General features: G+C 40.0%; 1 protein-coding gene across 1 annotated transcript in view; it reads right to left on the bottom strand.

The window, feature by feature from the left end:
- Nucleotides 1–12,446, bottom strand: part of LIMS1 (LIM zinc finger domain containing 1) — a 197,427-nt gene that overhangs the window by 183,692 nt on the left and 1,289 nt on the right. The gene's annotated exons all lie outside the window — the stretch shown is intronic.

The following is a 12,446-nucleotide window of genomic DNA, read 5'->3' as shown; positions in this document are numbered from 1 at the left end:
TTCAAGGAGCTTATGATTCAGCAAGGGGATTAAGAGATATAAACAAAGAATTCATGGGAAATGAACTATGATACGTACAGAAGGAAGTTTTGAACAAGATGTAGTGAGAGGTCCTAGCAGGGAAGGAATCATTTATGGCCAGAGCAATCAAAGAAAATTTCATGACAGAGGCTATATTTGAGCTGTCTGAAAGGAGGAATGGGATTTCAACAGGTGAGCCTAAAGTGAGGTAAAATACTGTAGGGCATAAGAAAGAGGCACGGGCAAAGACACTGAGACTAACCTTAGGATGGATTCAGAAAGACTGAAGTATAAATCCCAGTTCAGAGCCTAGCTATGTGACTATGGGCAAACCTGTTTCCCCCATCTGAAAAATGAGGATAATAATAGCACCTCTCTCCCAAGGTTGTTGTGAGGATAAAATGAGATAATATGCATAAAGTGCTTTATAAGTGCCAGTTATTATGAGGAGGAAGAGATCTTCCCCACCTATAATGGGCCTGCCCATTGATTAGGGGGAGTTTTTTTGGTTGGAAGGCCTACACCTTTTGTTAATTTCTAATGAAACACTGCTTCTCAAGGGTTGTGATGACCTCTGATTCTGAAAGGTGTATAAATACTGAGGTGGGATTTTGTTTTGGCGCTAACTCATTGGAAGTGTTTGTTTGGCCAGCAGCCTCTAAGGAGCTCCCACCTTTGAAAACCCATTTGTTGGTGCTTCTTTCTCTGGTAACTATGTGTGGATGGTCAGATAGCTGGATCTGTCTGTTGATCTGTGATGTATGTATTGCTTAGGGTCAGACAGTTGGAAGCCCTGTCTGTTGATCTTTGTTTCTTTGTTTGTATTTTCTCTGAAGTTCAGGGTGCTAACTTTTTCCCCTGAATTAGGTGATTGATTAAAGTGATTGTTGATCCCTCAAAAGTTGCTTTCCTTTTAGAAAAGCAGATCTAAGAACCAGTACGGCAGGTCCTCCTGTATATGCCTGAGTCCTTGCTGTTACAAAAGGTAAGAAGAACTAGAGACCATGCCATATGAGGATCTGGAGATGTTTAAAACTTGAAGATGAGGGTTTAGAGAAGACATGTCGTTGATCAGTCTTTTTTTCATTACTGTCTGATTCTAAATGACCTTATTTGGGGTTTTCTTGGCAGAGATACTGGAATGGTTTGCCATTTCCTTCTGCAGCTCATTTCACAGATGAAGAAACTGTGTAAAACAGGGTTAAGTGACTTGCCCAGGGTCACACAGCTAGTAAATGTCTGAAGCCAGATTTGAACTCAGGAAGATGAGTCTCTGGACCTCAGACCAGGCACTCTATCCATTGCCCCACTTAGCTGCCCTAGAGAAGATATGATGGATTCTAACTCCAAAGTGTCCTTAAGTATCTAAAGACCTATTATGTAGAAGAGTGTTAAATTTACTCTGTTTTGTCCTCAGAGGGCAGACCTAGGATCAGTGGGTGAACATGCTAGAGGTAGCTTTAGGTTTAACCAAAAGGAAAATCTTTCCCTCAGATGAGATTTGTCCAAAAGAGAAATAGGCTAACCTAAGAGGTAAGGGCCACCCCATCACCATAAGTCTTTAAGTAGAAGGGGGATGCTGGACAATCATTCTTTTAAGAAATATTATAGAAGGAATTTCTGCTTAGGCATGTGCTGGACTAATTGGCTTTTCAGATGTGGTCCAATTCTGAGACTCTATGAGGTCTAAGGAAATTAAAGGATATTTTCAAGTTCACACATGAATAATTAGTACTAGACTTCCAGTTTTCCTGATTTCCATTCCTATGCATGTTATTATCCCATTCTACCAACTCCCTCTCTCCCTCTCCCCCCTTTCCCACACACAGTATCAAAGTAAGACAAAAAAACAGAAAGAAAAGAGAATGTGGATGAGGGAAATACCATATATCCTAAATCACGGGATCAATAATCTCCCAGGGAAGAAATACAGTCTTGCTCCCTTCTGAACATTCTCTCCATGTCAGTTATGGCTTTCAATATGGTGGAAAGACTATTGAATTCAGAGCTAGATAGCCTAGCTTCACCATGACCTGGGGCAAATCATTCAAACTCTGAAGACCATCATTGCTCATCTGTAAACTGCAAGACTGGGGTAAAAAAAAATTTTTTTTAGTTCAAAAGCTAAGAATGAGAAACAAAGACATCCTAGCCTGTAAGACACAAGTGTACGTATGTAGTCATCGTTATTTCCTATAATTATGAATGCCCTTATTAGAATCCTACCAAATCAACACGCACTTATTAAATGCCTACAATGTGCTAGGCACATTGTAGTTCTAAGTACTGTGGATCAAAAAGTCAAATATAAAACCTGTTAGCGCCCTCAGGGAGTTTATATTCTATCAGGAAGACATAAATACATAGAAAATACATACATCCAAGATACACACATTGCATCCTGATACAGAGGTCACCTTGTGTTCTTAAAGGCTGCACAAGCAGACGACATGGTTAGCCGGTCCTCTTTGGCTGGGATGGCTGCAATTTTAAGGCCCCCCTATGTCCACAGAAGCATACCACCAGAGAGGGCTGACCACTGAGTTACAATTTTTTACGGCCACAGAAACTAATGAGAAATTATACTATAGTATGGCATAAAGGAACAGAAGGGAAAGTACTCACCAGGATAAAATTATAGATATTTTGAATACTGGAGTATTAAGAGTAAACTTCCAGGCTCCAAGGTATTACCTTTTCAAAAGCTTTTCATGGCATATAAAACACAATGATCGGGACCTATTTTATTCCTTTTTTCCTGATGCTGAATTAAATTACCTTGTAAGATTAACTAGGACCAGAAGTACTGTCTAATATGAAAAATTAAATTGTAAAATGCTTCTAGAGTGGAAATGTCTGATGACATCAAAAGTAACAAGATGAGATGATGTCTGGTTTGGGGGAAAAACAGCTGCTATAGAAAGGATATGAAAACTGCCAGGGGCAAATGGCTGCTTCTGAAAACAATTTTAAGATTAAGGTTTCTGGAAGACACCCTGGAAACAGTCAAAAAATTAATATTTAACATAGATAAGGCCATTAACAAGTTCAGGTTTTTTTGGCAGGGGAGAGGAGAAAAATCTCAATTTAAAGAGACAAGGTTACTTTAACAAGGTTTTACAGAAAAAAGGTCCTTTATCCAATCGTGTTCTGATTTTTTCTGTTTTCACTTTAAATATGAACCACACTTCTGGGGAGGGAGGGGAAAACTAATGAGAGGAGGCAGAAAATAAAGTAGTTGCACAAATTTTCACAGCCATTTGTGGGAAAAAAGCAATGTAACACAGGTTCATTACAATACTTCATCATTTTAATGGACCTGAGATCTCAATGATGGGAATACTCATTCCAATGGTGTGAATAACAACTTAACCATACCGTCTCCTCAGTGATTTCTGTCTGTATCCTCCCATAACTCAGTCTTGGAGGATCTAGATAATAGTTTGAATGCTTCTGGTCTTAATATTCCATGGGTCACAGGGTAGCACCTGGGTTGTTCATCACTATTCTTCACTCTTTGTTACATGAATGACCTAACTTCTTTTTCAGAACAATATTCATTGAAAAAATTATGTCAAAAAAAAAAAAGAAAAATTGTATCCATGACACATAAAGAATTAAAGTTCAACAAGTATCTATCATTGAACAGGTAAGAAAGAATCCTTACTCTCTTAGAACTTGAGTCTACTTAAAGAGATAAAACATGAACAACTACAGTATTATATAAAAATGGTAGCTCACATTTATGTGGCACGTTAAGATTTGTAAAGCACTTTAAATAATTATCTCACTCGATCCTATCATCAAGGCTGTGATAGAAGTGCTACTATTATTTCCACTTTACAGACGTAAAAACTGAGGCTAAAAGAAAGTGACCAAAGTCACACAGCCAGTAAATGTCTAAAGCAGAATAAAAGGTTCCAGAGGTCTTCCAGACTCCAGGGCAGCACTTGAAAACTGCACCGAAGAGAAGCAAACCAAGATTTTAAAGAAGATATCATGGTCCTGTCATTACTGGAGAAGGAGGAGGCATAGAGAAGATGATGGGCATCTCAGTCAAGTAGATGGGTAGAAATTCACCAGGTAAAAAGGCGGATAGACAAATACAAGAAGGCAGGAAATTACAGGATGGGTCCATGAGCCAAAAAAGTCTGACTTGGTTGAAGCATCAAGTACAGAGCATATGGAGGATGCCAATATGAGATAAGAAGGTTACCGGAAGGCAAAAGAGTTTAAACTTCACTCAGAAGTCAATAGGGAACCACTGAAAAGATTTTTTAGTAGAGTCTGGCATGACCAAGTCTACTTTATGCAAAACAAGGATTATTCTGTTAGTTTAGGAAGGATATATTAGGGTGGGGAGAGAATAGTCCTGATTAATATCTCAGAGGTTTTTTGTTTTGTTGTTTTTTTTTTTTTAATATACAGCTGTGATTCCTTTTCCCCCTGTATAGTCTAGTCAACGAGGTGGCTTCCAATTGAAAGAATTTAATTTGCACTGCTTGTTTTAAAGAGAGTAGAGGAAAGATAATGACCCCCATGACTCTAGAGGGGAGCAGAAACTAAAGTGCTACATTCATAATTTATATATATATGTCTGTACACACACATATACACATATAAACTATCCCAAGAGAGGACAGAAACCATTCCAGATGGAATGAACAGAATGAATGGACAGAAGCCACACTTGCCCCACATCTCTGAGCCCCCTCCCCCGTTCAGAATGATTAATGCTACGGCAGCTTGGGAAACCAGCACAGTATTTCAAAGCTAGGGGGACCAATCCCTTTTTAACACTAAAAAAAAAAAAAAATTCAGAAACTCACCTAACAGCAATTGTATGATTAGTCATCCCAGCCACATACCTATGTGATCTGAGACAAATCACTTCACTTGCTCCAAACCTCAGTTTCTCTACAAAATGAGGTTGGATTAGATGACCAAGTAAATAATCAATTCAAGGTCCCTTAATAATAACCTTAATGTGCATTTTAAAAGGTGATCAAAAAGCTACTGTAAATTTAGTAAAGTTTTAAAATAAACTATTTTATTTACAACAGAATCAATATACGTTTGAAAAATAGTGAGTTTTTTTATTCATGCTAAAAAAAGGTAAGTATACATACGTATATGTAATATCAACTGACGTATTAATTGCTCATGAGTAGTCCAAGTCAATATAAAAAATTACAATACTATCTAAATTAGTTTACTTATTCAGTACTGTACCAAACTCCATAAAGAATGTTTTATAGAGCTAGAAAAAAATAACAAAATTCATATAGAAAAAATGAAAGACAAGAATCTCAAGGGAAAAAAAGTGGAAAGGGATCTATCAGTATCAGATCTCAAACTATACTACAAGTCAAAAATAGTTAAAATGGTTTGGGACTGGTTAAAAAAAAGAGATGTCAATAAACAGACTCGATTAAGTACACAAATACAGAAGCCAGTAAGCACAGTGATAGTATTTGATAAACCCAAAGGTCCCAGTTACTGGGGGAAAGTACTCGCTATTCAACAAAAAACTGCTGAGGTTTTATGTGCAATCATCTTTTTTTATTATACTATGTGACAGAAATTCTTGTTTTATTCCATAAATTAAAATACAAATAAATAAATAAAATCTACTAGGAAAACTAAACAAGTCTGGTAAATATTAGGTTTAGATTTAGACTAACATCTCATAACACTCACGAATAATTATACATGTATAGCCTATATCAGGCTTTCATAGGGAGGGGAAAAATTTAGAACTCAAAATCTTATAAAAATGAATGTTGGAAATTAAAAATTAATTACCGAAAAAACACACACCAAGATAAACCCCAAACATATACATGATTTAGATATAAAAAGTCCCATTGTAAACAAATTAGGAGGAAGGATAAGTATACCCTGGAGATCTACGTACAGAGAAGAATTAATTCGTGACCAAACAAGGGATAGAGAGATTCACACAAAATAAAATGGACAATTTTGACTACACAAAATTTAAAAATTTTTGCACAAACATATCAAATGTGGACAGAATTAGAAGGGAACTGGAAAAGAAATCTTTGTAGCAAGTTTGTCTTCCAAGATACATAAAGAACTGAATCAAATTTATAAGACGAAGAGTCATTTCCTAATGGATAAATGGTCAAAGGTTATGAATGGGCAGTTTTCAAAGGAAGAAATCCAAACTATCAAAATTATATGGAAAGAAAGTTCTAAATTGCTACTAATTAGAGAACAACAAATTAAAGCAACTTTGAGATTCTACCTCACACTTGGACTAGGTGACAAAAGAGGAAAATGGCAAATGCTGTGGGAAAACAGGCTAGTGCATTGAGAGTGGTGTTGGTGTATTTTAGAAAGTAATTTGGAACTATGCCCAAATAGTTATCAGACCATGCATAATCTCTGACCCAAAGATAAAGGGAAAAGATCTATGTATACAAAAATATTTACAGAAGCTCTTTTCATTTTAGTCAATTGGAAACTAATGGGAGTATCCTCAGGAGAATCACTAGACAAACTGCGATATGTCAATGGAATGGAATATCATTGTGCCATAAAGAACCAATGGAATGGAGGCAGCTAGGTGGTGCAGTAGATACAGCTCTGGCCCTAAAGCCAGGAGGACCTGAGTTCAAATTCAGCCTCAGATATATTAGCTGTGTGACCCTGGGCAAGTCACTTAACTCCAACTGCCTCCAAAAAAAAATTATGAAATGGAAGACAATTTCAGAGGAGACTGGGAAGATCTTTATGAATGAATGCAGAGGTAGGAGCCCAATTTACACCAGGGTAACAACATTATAGAGAAAAACAATTTTGAAAGACTTTAGAACTCTGATTCAGTGATCCCAGAAGTCCAAATAATGAAGATGAATAATGCCATTTATCTCCTGCCAGAAAGGGAATGAACTTAAAATGCAGAAAGAGACATACTTTTTTAGCTAATGTTTGAATATGGCAAATGTCTGAAATAATAGGAATTTGTTTTGTTGAATGATGTAGATATATATTGAAGGATGTTTTCTTTTTAATTTGCTCAGTAGGAGGGGTAGTCTAGTCAGAAGGATGGATTAATTTAAAAAAATACTTGTTACTTGAAAAATAAATCAAAATAAAAAAAGAGGGGAAAAAACATCAAGTGACAATGTTTGGCGAGCATATAGATTCAAGGGTCCTTTGCTCTATAAAACAAGGCTGAAAAGGGTGATCCAAACAACCCTATTTTATAGAAGAGGGAACTGGGGCTCAGAGTGGGGAAATGTCTACCATAACAACACAGCTGAACCTCAAGCCCCGATCTCTAGACTCCTGGTCAAGTGCTTTTTTCTCTTTCCTATTACAGCCTTTTATCTGCTCTGAGTGTACACATGTGGTTGTTTGTCCTTCATTTTGGAAGAGACCAATGATAATACAAGTGACGTCTTGCATGTGAATTGGATTTAAGTGAGGCAGAATTGCACAGTCATCAGCCTTTCTCTCTCTTCCTGAGTCACTGAATTCCAGTGGCCAGACAAAAGGCAGAACAACTGGCAATGACAGGGGATGCCGTGGATGACCTTGGCATCTTCAATGTCTGAGCAAGCTTTCAGCGCACCACAGTGCCTGTTTCAGATGCTTTCATGGCTACTGGAATAAATTCTTCTCGTCCATACATTCCTCCAGGGGAAGTCTTCACATGCTTTAAGTGGACATTGCCCTACCTCAATGATGGGTTTAAGACCTGTAGATTACCTTCAAACTTGTTTAGTCCATCTGCCAAGAAGGTTTACCAGAGTGTGGCCACTGTACATGCTACAGCTTCTTGGGGCACAGGGGAAAATTGGATGAATCGGGGGACACCAAAGGTGGATGAGCAGCCCTGAAGGGGACTTGGCAAGCCCTCATACACGAGGTGCTAGTCTTCTTGAACACCCCAAGTTTACATATATAATAATATTAAGATATATCACACAGAGTATAGAAAGCTGGACATAGAGTGACCCAAGGCAAGTCACATAACCACTGTCTGCCTCAGTTTCCAAATCTGTAAAATAAGGATAATAATCTCCCAAGGGTTGTTATAAGGATCAAATGAGATATTTCTAAAGGCAGCCCTCTGCAAACCTTTAAGTGCTCTAAGAATGCTTCCTACTCTAAACCTCTACCAAATAAAAACAAAACAAAACAAAAAACCCTGGAAATTCTTAGTGAATCCTTACATGGAATGTTTTAACATTTATAATATTTTTCCTTCTCCCCAATAAAGGATATAATAAGTGGTTAGAAAATATTTATCAAAGGACAGCACAAGTTTTAATCCTCAGATGACTCATAGACTCAGGGAATGTTGGACCTGGAAAGTACCTTGGAGGTCATTCTGTCTGAATTCCTCATTTCACCAATGAATGAGAGGCCTGAAGCCAGAAAGATCAAGTGATCTGCCCTGTTACTCAGCAATTTAATAGCAGAATCAGGAATAGAACCCAGGTCTCCTGACTCCAAGGCTAGAGTTCTTTTCATTATACCAACAGCTTCACTTTATCCATTCACTGAACCAAGAAGACTTGGTCATTAAGTTCTATAAGAATCCAACACTGCCTCTAGTTATAGATTCTTGGATAAATCATGTAATTTCTGTGACACACAGACTGGGTCAAAACTGCCAAATTCCCAAGCAACCAAAAAATCCCAGAACTAGGTAAAAATATAATTGTAAAATGCTTAATAAACTAAATAAAAATTCAATGCAACATGTCTAATATCAATTTGTAATATTCTAAGTTGATATGCTCTAAAAACAACTGAACAAAGTCATTATGCACAGGTATCTGTTTCTATTTGAATTTAATACATTTGAACCAGGTGATCTTTGTAATAATGGATCCCTCTCCCTCTTTTTTCTTCTTTAACCCCCTTCTTTCCTTTATTTCTCCTTTTTTCCTTCCTCCCTTTTTCTCTTCCCTTATCTTTTTTCTCCCCTCCTTTCTTCTGTCTTCTTTCTCAAATCTTCTTTCTCTTCCTTTTCTTTCTCTCCTCTCCCCTCTCTCCTCTTTCCTCTCTTTCTGTCTCATCACAGGATAGAGAAAAACTTAAAACAGTCAAAAATGCAGTTCTGTAGTAGAATCCTGAAAATTTAATCTTGTTTTGAATGAAAGCACAACTGAACTGTGATCTAATAAACTGAAGTGGGAGGTGACATTAATTAAATTAAGGCATTGCAATTCATCAGTAGAGTAAAAGCTCCTCAGACCATGAACTAAGTGGATGAAGAATGCCCATTGTTCAGGCTATGATATATTCTTATGAAGCCAGGCACATGAATACATAAATGCATGTGTATTTTGAACAAACAATGAAGATGGATAGTGAGCTGGGCTCAGAAATTAATAGGGGAATAAGAGGCTGGATTGTATCTGCATTGGGAAATTATACAATGTTTCATGCTCTTGAGCTTCTCCCTGAAACAAAGGCCTATTTTTAACACCAATATTCTGCTTGTGATGCTTTCTGACTGAGTAGAATACCATAGTCTCCAAAGAATTGGAGATCACCCGAAAGATGACACCGCAGGTTAGAGACTACAGCAGATTACTAACAACTAATTAATAACCCAGAAGAAATACCTTAAGAGAGCACTGGAAAAGTTTAACAAAGGACAACCAAGCCCTATGCTCCGCTGATATCCAGCAAATGTCAAGCACTCCCCAGGAAAATCCTCAGAAGGCTGGACAGACCTCCTATAGAGGAAGTTTCAGCATCTGGGGCCCCACGAATAGGGATGGAGACCTTGGCTGAGTCCAAATCCCATCTCAGACATTTAACGCATTGGTGTTCCTGGGCAAATAATTTAACCTCCGTTTGCCTTGGTTCTTCATCAGAAAGATGAGAATAAGATCACTTGTCTCCCAGGGCTGTTGTGAGGATGAAATGAGATAATAGCCTTAAAGCCTCTTTAAATGTTATTATTATTAACAAGAGCTGAACAGAATAGGAAGGTGTGCATGGGTGGCATTCTGCACAGATGAAGGGAGCAGTTACATCAAAGAAATCCCAAATCCAAGTAAGTGTCCAAGTATTTATCTCCTCCCCTAGAGGGCAAAGGACAGCTTCAGTTTGTATTTTGTATCTCTGGTGCCTGGCATAACATAAACAGTAATAAATATTTATTGGGCAGACAGAATATCAGAACCAGAGGAGACCTTAGGTTCATTCAGTCCAACATCTCATTTAACAAAAGAGAAAAACAGGCTAGAGAGGCATATGACTTACCCAACAGTCAATACCACCCTCCCTGGCATTACAACAAGCAACTGATACTTAATTTTAGACTTTCTCCACCCCTACTTTTAACTCAATATTAACATTTAAGGAAAAAGAAAAAAATTATAGTTTAATTTTAAAATTATGTACATAAGAAAGTGGGTTCTTTGAGGGCAAGGTACAGCTTGGGTCTTTCTTTGTCTTCCTGGCACTGAGCACATAGTAAGCCTTAAGAAATGCTTTTTGACTATTGCACACAGAAAGATCACATTCAAAGGAAAAACTTCAGGTGCTTCTTAAAAATCAGCTTCCTGGTAAGAGGTTCTCAGACACAGATAAGCAACCTCCTCAAAAATCAATTAGGACCTGACCTTTATTATAATTAATTATTACTGGCATCTATATTAGGCTTTCCTCACAACTTTGGTAAGCATTTCAAGTTCCATCACCCCCATTTTACAAATGAGGAAATAGACTCAGAGAGTCTCAGTGATTGTCCAAGGAACACACAGATTTGTACCCAGTTCACCCAGATTCCAAGTCCACTGGCTCTTTCCACTGGAACACAGTGCTCCAGTAAACCCAAAGGACTTATCTACTTTTTGCTCCACCCCCCCAAAAGTGAATCGTTAGGGAGATGCAGAAATATTCACTTAGCTTTTCCTTTGTAGGTTAGAGGGGCCACAACTCTGCAGTAAAGGGTTACAGGGGCTGGGGAGAATTTTAGGCAGAATTTCAACCAATAAGTAGGTATCTGCAAATATGCTAGAATTCATTCTGCTCGGGGAGCCCCCACTAAAACAAGATGCGGGCTGCTCTAGGAATCTGACACCCGGAGCTCCATGAGACCAGCCCGGTCCTGAAAAAGTAGCCCCAAAAGCGCACACACAGACACAGACACAGACAGACACACAGACACACACACACAACCCTGACACCGGGAGCTCCATGAGACCAGCCCGGTCCTGAAAAAGCAGCCCCACAAGCGCACACACAGACACACACACACACACACACACACACACACACACACACACAACCCTGACACCCGGAGCTCCATGAGACCAGCCCAGTCCTGAAAAAGCAGCCCCAAAAGCGCACACACAGACACAGACACAGACAGACACACACACACAACCCTGACACCGGGAGCTCCATGAGACCAGCCCGGTCCTGAAAAAGCAGCCCCACAAGCGCACACACACAGACACAGACACAGACACACAACCCTGACACCCGGAGCTCCGTGAGACCAGCCCGGTCCTGAAAAGGCAGCCCCACAAGCGCACACACACAGACACACAACCCTGACACCGGGAGCTCCATGAGACCAGCCCGGTCCTGAAAAAGCAGCCCCACAAGCGCACACACAGACACAGACACAGACAGACACACACACACAACCCTGACACCGGGAGCTCCATGAGACCAGCCCGGTCCTGAAAAAGCAGCCCCACAAGCGCACACACAGACACAGACACAGACAGACACACAGACACACACACACAACCCTGACACCGGGAGCTCCATGAGACCAGCCCGGTCCTGAAAAAGCAGCCCCAAAAGCGCACACACACAGACACACAACCCTGACACCGGGAGCTCCATGAGACCAGCCCGGTCCTGAAAAAGCAGCCCCACAAGCGCACACACAGACACAGACACAGACAGACACACACACACAACCCTGACACCGGGAGCTCCATGAGACCAGCCCGGTCCTGAAAAAGCAGCCCCACAAGCGCACACACAGACACAGACACAGACAGACACACAGACACACACACACAACCCTGACACCGGGAGCTCCATGAGACCAGCCCGGTCCTGAAAAAGCAGCCCCACAAGCGCACACACACAGACACACAACCCTGACACCGGGAGCTCCATGAGACCAGCCCGGTCCTGAAAAAGCAGCCCCACAAGCGCACACACACAGACACAGACACACACAGACACACACACCACACACACAGACATAGACAGACAGACAGACACACACACACCCCACCCCCCGCGGTCCGTCACTGCGCCCCCCATTTGCCTCTCAGTTGCCTGGCTCTGGGGAGTTCAGACAACACAGGTTTTTCAATTAACTGAGCGCTGCTGCATTTCAGTCTTTTCTGGGGTTTCCGGGGCCAGCCGCTTCCCTTCCAGGCCCGGTCGCTCCCTCCCCCTCC

Source organism: Notamacropus eugenii, chromosome 6 (genome assembly GCF_028372415.1).
Source record: "Notamacropus eugenii isolate mMacEug1 chromosome 6, mMacEug1.pri_v2, whole genome shotgun sequence".
Classification (NCBI taxonomy): Eukaryota; Metazoa; Chordata; class Mammalia; order Diprotodontia; family Macropodidae; genus Notamacropus; species Notamacropus eugenii.
The sequence above is the reverse complement of the archived record's forward strand: the minus strand, read 5'-3'. Positions and strand labels throughout refer to the sequence as shown.